The sequence below is a fragment of the Ovis aries genome, chromosome 17, assembly GCF_016772045.2.
Source record: "Ovis aries strain OAR_USU_Benz2616 breed Rambouillet chromosome 17, ARS-UI_Ramb_v3.0, whole genome shotgun sequence".
NCBI classification, from domain to species: domain Eukaryota; kingdom Metazoa; phylum Chordata; class Mammalia; order Artiodactyla; family Bovidae; genus Ovis; species Ovis aries.
In genome coordinates, this window is record NC_056070.1 from 46,075,634 (window position 1) to 46,086,992 (window position 11,359).

Below are 11,359 nucleotides of genomic sequence, written 5' to 3' on the forward strand. Positions count from 1 at the left end.
CAGTGGCACATTTGAGACGCAACTTTGCAAAATTCTGTGGAAAACATTTAAGATGGGGTGCTGATGCGACATCCCTTTTAGCAAAAGACGAAAATAACGTGGTAATGAGCTTGTCCTTTATTCAAGGAAACAACTCACGGTTTGGGGGTTAATTGCCTTACAAGCAGCGTAGCACTGTTTCTGAGGGATACGGGGTGAGATGTAGGCCAGGTTAAGCATCTGGGAGTCTCCCAGCCTGTGGTCCTGCACTTGACAATCACTGCCCTGGGAAATTTCCTATTTAACAAACTCGCCAGCACCTCCCTCCCAGGCCTCCAGAGGGACATCTCTAAGATCAGATCTGATGTGGCCCATTCATATCGCACACCTCAGAGGATCCAGTCCTGGGGCGGATAGCTCTCTCCACCTCCTCTCAGTCTGACCTGCTGCCCCATCCCTCTTTTGACTTTCCAGGACCCACAACAGTCTTCACTCAGCCCCTACTATGTCCATACTCCGAGCCCCTGTGTTTCCCAGCAGTAGAATGTCCCCTCCCTGGTCCCTGTGGTGTGCATGTTAGGAGAGAAAAGGTTCACGTTTCCAGGGGAATGCCTTCAGCAGTTGCCAGGAGTGTACAAAGGTCTCGTTGTGAAAAACTGCCTGTGGTTAGATGCACACAACCTGCAACCTCACGAAGCACTGCAGCAAAGCTAACTAAGCTCTGCAGTGGAGTCACCGTCAGGCGGAGAGGAGACAGGACATTTTAATTCCTAAGAGAGAACTTGATAAAGTCACGTGAGGCTGCAAATGAGGCCACTAATGAAATAATTTCTGGGGAGTGTCTGGACCTATTACACAGAAATGAAGAGTGCCCATTGGAAGCTATGTGAATAATCCATCTCTGGTAGATGATAAAAAGAATTCTCTGAAGCTCTCAGGCACACTTGAAAAGACCCACTGGGGATCTGGATCTTGGGGCTATTGAAATTCTAGAAATATTCACAGCCCTTTATCCTGGGGCTGCTGAGGAAGCATCCGACCATGTGGCCATCAGGATTTCGCTGGGACATACCCCTTCCTGGGATGTTTTTCTTTCATATGATCCCCATCTCGACAGCAAAGCTGCCTTCGTGTTCAGGGCAGAGGTTTGGGCTTCATCCATGGTTTCCCCATTAGTATCACATCCCACACCCAGAATCTTATAAGTCCTGGAGAGTTGATCCCTAGTATGTGTCTTCGTTGATGTCCCCCCAGTTCCATATGTGACCTTGCCCCGCCCACCTTGTCTCCTGCATCTTGTCCTCTGAGACTTCACCTGCTCCCGCTCAGCTCCTCTCAACTTGCTGTTCCTTCTTCCATCATTTTCCCAAAAACTTCACCTTAACTGTCAATCCTCAGAAAGGCTTTCACTGATCCCTGCTCTACCTTAGAATTAGTGTGTGTAGACATATGCTGTGTGCTAAGTCACTTCAGTCGTGTCCAGCTCTTTGTGACCCTATGGACTGTAGCCTGCCAGGCTCCTCTGTCCATGGGATTTTCCAGGCAAGAATACTGGAGATGGTTGCCATGCCCTCCTTCAAAGGATCTTCTCAACCCAGGAATGGAACCTGGGTCTCTTAATTCTCTTGTATTCCCAGGCATGTTCTTTACCACCAGCGCCTCCCAGGAAGCCCAAAACATACTCACACATGTAAACACACCTGTATTATGTTTACACACTTGCGCATATATGTATACCTTCATACACAGAGATATATATGCACCCCTGCACACTCACACATACTCATATCCACACATACCCCACCCACTTATAAATCCACGCAAACTCTTTACATTTACACACACACACTCCTACACATCACACACACACAATCCATCACATTGCCCTGCATCTTGGTCCTCAGAACACAAATCACCACCTGGCGTCACCATGTCCGTGGTTCAATCGCTTGATCACCATTGGCCTTGTCCACTAGGACCTCATCTCTAACAGGATATGAGCTTGGTTTGACCTGTTCAGTGTCTCCTCCTCAACTTCTAGGACTTTTCCTACCATGTGGCAGGTACACAATGAACATGTATTGGATGATGAGAGAGGCTTCATCTTCAATAAGGTCCAGAGGCTGTTGCAATGACCCCAGACGCCTGGGCAGGGGCTGCGCCATACCTGCTGATCACTATCCTTCCCCCACCCCCAATTCTGCACCCACCACACTGATCACAGTGCCCTTAGAGGTGTTATCACAGACCTGTCCCATCCTCCCTGGGTCTTGGGCTCTGTTTCCTCACAGAGATAAGGGATGGAGTCCCACCTGCCTCATGCACCAGGGTGAGGATCTGGTGCTCCTGACGCCCAGCCAGCTCTCACCCGGGCTGGGTCTTCCCACACGCCAACCTCCAGCCAGGTCCCATAGGCTGCAGGATGGTTTGTGTGGGTTCTCTCCAGCCAGGGAGTGTGTGTCATCCCTGTGGAAACCAATGGAAACCACTTGTGTGAACTTATAAACCTGGAGACTGACCCATCAGTGGCAGACGTGGAGTGGTTCTGTGTAAAGTTCGAATGTGATTCTGAACGTTTTTGTTTTTTTTTTTTAATTCAGTCTTTCCTAAATGTATCACTGCCGTGTATGTCTTTAAACATGCAAGTCCTCTCTTAGGTTTATATAGTACCAACAAATGATTTATTTTTTGAGTATTTAACTTAATCAAATAATGGTGTACTCCTCCTTCCAGTCTTATTGACCTGATTTTAAGTATAACAGTGGTTTGTGGCACCTCTTTGAGCTTCAAGCCTCTGTTTATAAATGATGAATGCTCCACTCAGAAGTGAGAACACTGAGTAAAAACACTCTTGAACCATGTGTATTGGCTTTGAAAACCATTTGAGAACCCAGAGGTGAAATTAATGGACAAAAAACTACAATAATATTCTAATTCTATGACTTGAGGAGATAGCATTGAAGCAAAAATAAGATACAAATAAAGCTTTAAATATGATTAAGCACATTAGAACTAATAAAACAGATGTATCAGAGTCAAATAAATAAATCCTAATCCATGCAGAAAGAGTATGCTATATAGGAAACGTGGGTTCCAGCTCCAAGCCCTGGAATGCAAGATAACCAGACAACTAAGCCCTCGGAACAGATAAGCTAAATGTAGTTGTGAAGCAACCTTCGCCTGCTGTCTGCGACTCCCAGTCAATTGTAAGAGATGCTTTTGAGGGTTGCCCACAAAGGTTTGCAGCTGCCACACGCAACCCCCACCTCTCAGTAACTAAAAATAACAGTCATGCCTCAAGTCAACCAGGGACTGACATGAGTGCTCCACTCACCACAGTCACCCCAAAACCCAGGCAGCCGCTGCCGCCACCAGTCATTGTTCTAAGAAAGGAGCTCGACAAGGGGGTCATGGAAGGCTGAGCCTCAGACGTTTCTGGAGGTGGGTAGAAGTCTGAGCGCTGTGTGGGCTCAGCCATTGTCTTTTGGGCTTTCTGCTCTGTAATTGATGATGTGGACTCTCCCAGGCAGCACAGAGGGTGGATGCAGGCCGTCAGTCTGGGCACTTTCTCCACCTGAGGACAGACCCGTCACCACAGGAGTACCTAGCCCACCTCATTTGGACGCAATGCCATGGGGGTGTCTGTATCCCCATCTTAGATCTTACTTCTAGGAGTTGTTCCCACCAGGGTCTCTCATCTTTCCCAGGCTGGCTAAGCTGTGGGCAGATGGCTCAGCCCTTCCTGCCACACAGGGTCCCTGGGTCTCTTCTCTCCAAAGCGTGAATGACAAGTTGGTATATGATAGAGGGTGAAAACTTTTGACCCAGGGATCCAGCTTCCAGAATTTATCCACGATAACTGATGTATGCAGAGGTACAGCTACAGAAATTTCACAGCTGCAATTATATCTCGTATAGACTTATAATGGCAAAAATATCCTAAGACTCCAACAGCATGTAATTGATTAAATATAAGAACCTGGTTATCCATAAGATAAGACAGCAGGCACCACCACCATCAGAGCCGCCAGGGAGAACCCAGGGGTCCAGTTACTTTTAAAGACTCCTCGGGGGACTCTGTGAGCCAGAGAACAATTCCTGCTGCAGAAGAATGATTTGATGTCATTAAAAAACTACACTCTATTGACACATTTAATTGTTATGGAAAAGAAGGTATGAAAAAGTGTGTGCAATCAGAATCCATTGTCATTGAGATAGATGCACACACAGGTATGTGCTTACACACTCAAACTCATACACACAATCTGAAAAACCACAGAACATTTATCACTGTTGTCTCACTGGCAGAATCATATTAATAGGTGATTATTTTCCTTCCTTTTGTTCATCGATAATTAACACATTTTTACAATGATTATGCATTTTTATAATAAAATAATAAATGCTTCTTATCATCCAAACAGAGTTGTTAGCTCTTGGGTGATTGGGGATGGATATAAAAGACGACAATTATGATGATATATCAGAACCCAAAAAAAACTCTTTTAGCACTGATTACAGCTATGGAAATTGATGAGAGTTGGAAATTAATTTAAATATATTAGTATACCTGGAGTCTAATATTCACTGGCTAATTTTTTCCCATAATCCCTGATCTTGAAACTTCTGACTCAAGAAAATACTCTTTAAAAATTCATAAATGCAAACAAATAAATAGATGAGGTCCCTAAAGCTTGATTCATTGCTCAAAAAACAACAACAACAACAAAAACGTGATATGGAGATTTCACACACAAAGCAGCAGAAATCTTTCAGCTGGCCAGGAACACTGCACAAGTATGAGTGGGAGGTCTGAGGATCCACCACAGGAGCTGGTGAAGCCCAGACCTATTCCCTGTGGAGCAGTGTGGTAATGAGAGAAGGCGCTGAGGACCGTGGGCCCCCAGCGAGAGGTTGTGGTGATAGTCTCTGCAGCCCCGCTCCCTTGTCCAGGTGCTGCACTTTCCCCAGCAGTGTTTACAGTGAGGGTGTGTGCAGAGGCCACAGGGAGGGTGGGAGGGGCTGGAGGAAGAGTGACCTTCTGAGTCCAGGCTGACCAGCAGTTGGGAGGGGACGAGCATCTTTGGATGCGAATGGATGGAACGATAATCAGGGATCCTAGGCTGCAGCCTTCAATTTCTAACCAACCTTTGGAAGGTAGAAGGGAAACCACTCTGAAAACCCAGAAAAGGCTCAGAAAACCTGCTTCAAATGTTAACTCATCCTCTGGACCCATTCTGGGCCTCTCATATCACGATGGCCCAGTTTCTTGCTGTGGAATGAAGCTCGCAGAAGCAGCCAGGTGAGGGGAGGTGATGGGTTTCCTCCAGGACCCACATCACTGCAGATCCCCTGTTCCCCACTGACCCATCACAGGAAATCCTCTCTGTTGATTGCTCTTCTCCAGCAGCTGCTGTTGTGGGCAGAGCCGGGCAGGAGCTATCCTGCGTGGGACGGTGAGAACACCTGGGTTGAGACTTGAGACAGAGGAGTTCTAGGCCCCAGGTGTGGTGAGGGAGTTGCATATACCTGGCATCCCCTGGGAGGTCAGAAATGCAGAATCCCAGGCCCCGGCATCAGTATCTGCAGTGTCAACAACCCCAGGGGACTCGTGAGCATGTTGTTCTCTGAGGAGCTGGACGGCAGCTGCCCTGTCCAGTCGGCACAGCACAGAAGGAAGAAATGCACCCACTGTGGCTGCATCGGGTGGGGCAAGACAGTTGTGAGTAACTACAAACCACAGTCCACAGGAGCTCACACAAGACAGAAGCTACTCTCCCTCACAAAACCCAAGCCTGAGAAGTGTGGCCAGGGCTGGCAATATTATTCATGGTCGTAGGGAAGGAAGCTCCTCTGTCTTGTGTCTAGGAATTCCCCAATAGCTGATTCTTCCTCATGTTCCAAGATGGCTGCTTGAGCTCCAGCCCCCATATCTACATTTTGGCTAAAGCCACTGTCCTTATCTGACTCTACTCTCCCAACCTTCTCAGCCACCTCCAAATTTGGGGACCAGCTTCACACAAAGCCATGGCACCCACAGCCTGGGTCCTGGGATGAGTGCTGGGCAAGTCAGAGTAACTCTTCCAGCAGGGCCAGGTGTGAACATTCATTCCATCCCATGTGGAAAGAACCTGCCCAGTATCCATCTATAGGGCTTCCCTGGTGGGGTAAAGAATCCACCTGCAATGTGGGAGACCTGGGCTTGATCCCTGGGTTGGGAAGATCCCCTGGAGGAGGGCATGGCAACCCACTCCAGTATTCTTGCCTGGAGAACCCTCATGGACAGAGGAGGTTGGTAGGCTACAGTCCATGGGGTCACAAAGAGTCGGACATGACTGAGCGACTAAACACAGCACAGCATCCATCTATAGGACCCAGCAGGGAGAGCAGGGAGAAAGTCAATACACTTAGGAAAGCTCTCTCACCCCAGAGAATCTGTAAAACCAGGAATAGAACGTGGGGCCAGGGGTGCTTGCTCTTTAATCAACAAACACAGCTTGAAGCAGAGGAAGCTCCAGAATATCCAATCAAGTGAACAAGCTACACAGATGCAGCTGTGAGGCCATTAACTCGTTTATCTGGACAGACTCCATTTGGTCCATTACTCTTTGTGATGAAGTCTCCCCCAAGAATGGCTGCCAGGCTGGAGGAATGGGCTTGGGGAGATGACAGGGCAGCCTCTGAGTGGTGTCCCCGCCCCATGGGCAGCAACTCCCCTCAGCCCTCCCTCCCTCAGCCCCAAGCAAGAGGCACACAGGGCCCTTCCTGCTGCTTGGGGACATGGAGGGGAGCCCAGCTGTGAGCAACAGGGAACTCTGCTGGTGTCTTTCCCGGCTGCACCTCCAGGACCATCCACAAAGCCAGTCTGCCTGCAGACAGGACCCCAGTCCTCTCCATCTTCTCCACAGCTATCCTTGGGGGTCAGCTGTGGCCTGGCCACCTGCCCTCTGTCACACCATGGCTCCAGGTTTCCTGGGCAGACACCAGTGTCCCCTCACACATCATCCCATGCCTTTGAGCAAACCGACCCCTGGGAAGGAGAATGGGACCACAAAGGCCATTTTTAAAATATCTTTTTTATTATTTATTTATTGGCAGTACTGCACACATGCAGGATTTTAGTTCCCCTATCAGGGATCGAACCCACAACCCCTGCATTGGAAGTGGGGAGTCTCAACCACTGGACCACCTGGCTATGTGAACCAACGACCCACCAAGGCCATTTAGACCCATCAGGATGATGCCCCTGCATTGGGGCTGGGTTACCCTTCCCTGAGTCACCCAGGAGATTCAGAACTCTCTCAACAAGGAACAAGGGGTTTTGGATGGAGACCCCGTGTCTGCTGCACCTGCTCCAGCTATTCGGAGGATGGGGTTCGAGCTGCTGCAGCTTGAACTCAAAAGTCACAGTGACTTGAAGAAACTGACCTGTTTCAGATTCCACTCTGCCTGGGTGGGAACTTAACCGTGGGTGATTTGAGGATTCTGTACCCCCTTTCTGCCTTGTTTCCAGCATTGAGTCCACATCCCAGGGGGATTTATGCAACACCAAAGAATCCAGGAGGGAGGACCAGAGCCCTGGGAACTGCAGTTGAGACCCTGCATGCTGGCTTCTTTGTTCTAAGGTCTCTGAGTCTCCAGGGAGGCGATGAAGAGGTCAGGGAGGAGAGAAAGCATCTTCCCCGCAGCCAATGTGTACTTGGCTAAGTGACAGAAAAAAAAAATGGCAACCAGAAAACAAGGAGTCATAGCTCACTCCCATCATATTATCAACAACTACCCTACTTTTCGCAGAAAGTGCTTTATCAAAGCCTTTTTCCGTCTGGGGGGAAGGGCATTCCTGACTTCCTAGCCCCCTCTGGGCTTCCTGTCTCCACGGAGAGGGAAGAAACGCTCTTATCACTAGAGAAACAGTTCTGAGAGTCACCTCCCTAGACACAGACCCTCTAAAAGATGGAGATTTATTATAATATTATGGGACATTTCTCCTACCTCGTGTATTAACATCACAGCAGAAAAGAGCCAGTATATCAATTAATACATTAGGTCGAAAGTGCTATAAGATGCAGGCTCCGTGACGAGTACAGTCCATAGCGAGAGTTCAAAGTCAAGAGTAAAGAAGGAATTGAAGCGCAGGCACCTACAGCTATAGTGAACATTCAACACAGCTCGGCTTCTAGTCAGATTAACATAAATCCTTGCACTAAAGACCTATTTACCTCAGTTTCTAATACCCAGTACCAATATGTTTAGCTTCCAATAACAAAAATTGTAAGGCAAGTAAAACAACAAAACAAGGGTCAGAACTAGACCACATATTATTACACAGTCGTTGACAGGAAATGTAAAATAACCATTGTTAATAAGTTAAGAGGGCTTCCCTGGTGGCTCAGATGGTAAAGAATCTACCCACTATGCAGGACACCTGGGTTTGATCCCAGGGTTGGGAATAGCCCCTGGAAAAGGAAATGGCTACTCACTCCAGTATCCTTGTCTGGTGAATTCTATGGACAGAGGAGCCTGGTGGGCTACAGCCTGTGGGGTTGCAAGGAGTCGGACACGACTGAGTGACTGAGCACAGCACACAGAGTAACGATGTATTAGATGATTATCCCGTAAGGAAATGAATGACAACAAAGTCATGAGGAATGGAAGGGAGGAATAAGGTTGCAGTGTTAAAGGCGGCTGAAGCATCAGTGGTACACTCTTATTTGAAGATGGATTTAGAGTACTTGAAATCTGTTTTGCAAACTTTAGAGCAATCACTTTTTAAAAAATAGCATAAAAATATTTTGGAACCCAAGAGTCAGTCAGTCTGAATTCTACCAAGCATTTAAAGATGTTATACCAATTCTAAAGCTCTAAATAAATAAAAAGATACTCCATATTCATGGATTGAAAGATTCAATAATGTTAAGAAATCAACTGTTCAAGACTGATTTATAGACTCATTGCAATCCCCATCAATACCTCAGCAACCTGCTTTAGAGATATTGATAAATTGATTCTAAAAATTATATGAATATAATCCTAGGCAAAATACCAAGAATAGCCAACACAATACTGAAGGAGAAGAACAAAGTTTGGGGACTCACACCACTTCCTGATTTCAAGACTTCCTATAAAGCTGTAAAAAGCTGTAGTAATCAAGACAGTGTGGTATTGGTAGGAAAAAAACAGACACAACCGACAATGGAACAGACAAGAGATCCCAGAATGAAAACCACCCACATACAGTCAACTGATCTTTGACAAAGGAGCAAAGACAATTCAATGGCGAAAGGACAGAGCCTCAAATGAAGGAGACTGGCCCAACTGGATGTCCACAAGCATACTGATGGGCGAAAGAATGAGTTTGACTCAAACTTCAAACCTTATACAAAATTTAACCTTAAAAGGATTGTACACTGAAATTTTAATCTAAAACTATAACATGTCTACTTTCTCCAGAGGAGACATACAAATGGCCAATAGGCACATGAAAAATGCTCAACATCACTAATTTCTAGAGAAATGTAAATCAGTGAGGTATCCATCACCTCATACCAGTCAGAACGACCATCATCAAAAAGTCTACAGATAACAAATGCTGCAGAGGGCATGCAGAAAAGGGAGCTCTCCTACACTGTTGGTGGGAATGTAAATTGGTGCAGCCACTATGGAGAACAGTATGGAGGTTCTTTAAAACACTAAAAACAGAGCTACCATACGATCCACCAATCCCACTTCTGGGTAAATATCCAGATAAAACTGAGTTTCTGAAAAGACTCATTCACCCCTATGTTCATGGCAGCACTATTCACAATAGCCAACACATGGAAGTAACCCAGATGTCCACTGAGAGATGAGTGGATAAAGACTATGTGGTACATATATACAATGGAGTATTACTCAGCCATAAGAAAGAAAAACAATTAAAATGAACAGACTATATTTAATACCCTGTGACAAATCATAATGGAAAAGAATATGTTTATATATATGTACACATACATATAACTGAGTCACTTTGCTGTACAGAAGAAATCAATACTGTAAATCAAATATATTTCAATAAAATTAAAAAATCTATAGCATGCCTAGAAGAAAATAAAGGAGGAAATCTTTTCAAACTAAGATTTGTTAAATATTTCTTAGACATAACACCAAAAGTATAATTGACAAAAGATAATACATTTCACTTTATCAAATAAAGCATTTGCTCTGGAATGACATCATCATGGCAGACAAAGAGTTTTCTACCATCTTCCCTCCAAAGGATCATCCGTTTAGACAACCACCAACGAAGGAGAAAGCCTTGTGGAAATCCAGAAGTCCAGTGGAGAAGTTCCAAGTACCGTCAGAACAAAACAATCTGAAATTGGACACTCTGAAAATGCAGAAGAGCAGTTTCCCTGCACAACGTGGGGCCGAGAGCTTCCTGGACTCTGATTTCTCCCACAGGGTAAAACAAGAGAGTACGAGTGAGCATCTGGCTTCCCCAACTGTTCACGCTGCCAAAGCCTCACATCTCTTTCGTCCCATGCAAAATGCTAGGATGTGTTGCCTTGCCAGGGGCAGGAAGCAGGCTGGGAGAACAGCAGCAACAGCTCTTGCATGAAAAAGACACAGACCCCAACACATTATAGTCTCCATCAGGAGGCTGGACCTTAATCCCCAAGCTGGCCCACAGGAACCCTCAGTGCTCCATGAGTCTCTCTCTCACACACACACACAAACACACACACAGACACAGACACACAGACACACACACAGACACACACACACACACACCATGTGGCAGATCCCTGTGCATACTGCCAGCTGCCCCAAGAGTAGGTTTTTGAAAGATGACTGTGAGCATATGCAGAAATTCAGCCTGACTATGTGAGCCTGGGAGAAATCCCACAAATCTGAGCAATCAGCGGCACCCTTGGAACAGCAAAAGGAAGCTCAGTACTCAGCCCGAAGCTTTGCAGGATGGAGAGAAGGTGTGTGAGCTTAAGAATTCTATCACAAGAGGGAATAAGATGTATGGAGTAGGTGTGTCCATAGAACAGGTCTGAGAAAGCCTCAGAACACTTAGAGCTGAGAGACAATTGTCACACACACACACACACAAAAGATAGAGGATTCAAACAAAACTGGAAATTAAAGAGGGCACATTACAACTAATACCACATAAATACTAGAATTGTAAGAGTATACTGTGAACAATTATATGCCAACAAATTGGAAAACCTAGAAGAATGAATAAATTCCTAGAAAGATACAACCTACCAACACTGAATCATGAAAGTACAAAAAAATCCAACTAATATTAAGTAATGAGGTTGAATCAATAATCAAAAACCTTCCAAAAAAGAGAAAGCCCAAGACCAGATGGTTCACCAGTGAATTC